The 2028-nt window shown below is 43.4% G+C and overlaps 1 pseudogene; it reads right to left on the bottom strand.

Annotated features, from left to right (window-relative positions):
* Positions 1–729: 729 nt before the first annotated feature.
* Positions 730–865, bottom strand: LOC124120780 (annotated as a pseudogene).
* Positions 866–2028: the final 1163 nt, after the last annotated feature.

Raw genomic sequence — 2028 nt, 5'->3', positions numbered from 1 at the left:
ACGACCTGCAATGGGGTGCTGTGGAAATATTCTGCCCCGGTTCCACAAGGGGGAAGAGCTATTAGCGCTACCCAGCACTCACCACGAGGAGGTTGCTCTTCACGAGTGCCCAGGCCAGCTTGAATTAGCTTGGGCCCGACTTTGACAGAGTCGCGCGTGGGTAAGAGTGGCAATCCCATCCAAACTGCCCCAATGTATTAAATAAACTAAAGGTAAAGATACTTAAGGTGTCCAGCAAAGCGAAAAATGAATAAATTGTATGAAAAATTGCATTGAAGACGAAAAAAACCGACTGAACTGTAATGAATATGGGAAAATGAACTCACTTGCACAAAGTGTAATGACGCATCAGGCGTGTGTTAAGTTCTTTAAACATCTATTTAGGGGGGATGCCACATTGAAAACGTCTTGTAGTGACGAAGCAGACTGTTGTTGTGACGGAGTGATTGTCTAGACGTCATTTCCGGCGTGCGGCGTCATGGCCGACGGCCTTGGTTGCGGGGGACTATATGTAGCTGAAAGTTGAAAAATGCTACTTTTACAAACTTGTAGGGGTTGGTGTGGTTAAAGGACGGGCTGCACGTATGAACAGGTATATTTCTAAGGTTTCGAAGTAATAAAATAGAGTATCTATTGAGAACTAAGGGCGAAAAACGGAGCGGCAGTGCAAAATAAGACAAATATGAAGATGTAGGCAAAGCTGACAGTTCTAATTTTTGATTGAAATATGAGTGGTGGGCCATTCCCGGAGGTACTGCAATACCGGGTCAACCCGTGATGAGGGCGGAGCAAGCCCCGTGGCACCTCATCCCATTTAATAAAATTTATTGCCTAAATTGAATTTTGTACAGTCGCGTACAGCGCTGTTGCTGGGGGGCCGCCTAAAATTATCACAGTTGTGGGCCCTGCAGCACTAACAGAAACAAGACTAAAGAAGAAGAAAAGGTAAGAAACATTAAACAGAACCAAACAACGAGAATAAACATGAAGTACATGTAAGAGAACAGTAATACAATTGAAGCAAAAGAAGCTACAAACAATCAACAACAGCATTAACAAAACACAATGAAGAGTTGCAATTACGGTTGCGGCTACAATGGACAGACAAGCAAGGTCAGGCGCTAAGAGATGGACAGCAACATCTTTTGATAACATTGAAACAAGACAAGGTAATAGCCAGAAGAAGCACTAATAAAATTACACATGGAAAACTAAGGTACGATGAGCATCAAGAGAGCAAAAGAACGAAGAAGAAAGCCAATAATCAGAAAAAGTAGAAAATGAAAAACGACAAAAGTCAACCCTGATACGTGTCCTAAGGAGAGACAAGAAACGTAACATGATATTATTTCCTTTCAAATTTTTATGCTCAAATTTATAAGAATTCCGAACAAGCCAAATGGAATATTTTGTTAAAGTCAAAAGATAAAGGCAGAGCAATTTCCGATGGGAATTTGGAATTTCATGATTTCTTTTCAAGAGCCCAAATGATAAATAATCTAACCACTTAAAATAAACGATATCCCACAACACATCAACACACGGAGATGATCAGAAGTTTCTATTGCCATACGACAGAGAGGACACCCCAACAGGACTCCTGGCACCCCCCGGAAATCAAAACGAAAGTTACAATAAACACTCAGAACAGCCAGCGCGAAAACACATAAACATACACAAGAAAAAGTACACTCCCTATGCAGGGAGAACCAGGCTGTCGAAAACAAAATCATGAGCCAGTCTCATAAGTGATGGACATAGCATAGATCGGTATCAAAGGGGAAGGAAAACATGGCAGAGGAATTATGGGGGATCATCTATCTGAAGCCTAGAACCAGACCCGGACCGGCGAGACCCAGACGGGGAACGATGAAGAGTAGCAGCCGCAGCATCCGCCACCCCAGGAGGGATAGAAGACACCCGCTGAGCCACCCCGCGAAACAGACCGAGACTTGGATCTAGGCTTAACAACGGTCCACGTTTGAGAATCAACATCGGCAATGATGGAATCGGCCCCATCCTGTGACC

The sequence above is a fragment of the Haliotis rufescens genome, unplaced genomic scaffold (assembly GCF_023055435.1).
Source record: "Haliotis rufescens isolate VD_foot unplaced genomic scaffold, xgHalRufe1.0.p SCAF_98, whole genome shotgun sequence".
In the NCBI taxonomy this organism is placed as follows: domain Eukaryota; kingdom Metazoa; phylum Mollusca; class Gastropoda; order Lepetellida; family Haliotidae; genus Haliotis; species Haliotis rufescens.
This window is presented reverse-complemented; position numbering and strand designations above follow the sequence as displayed.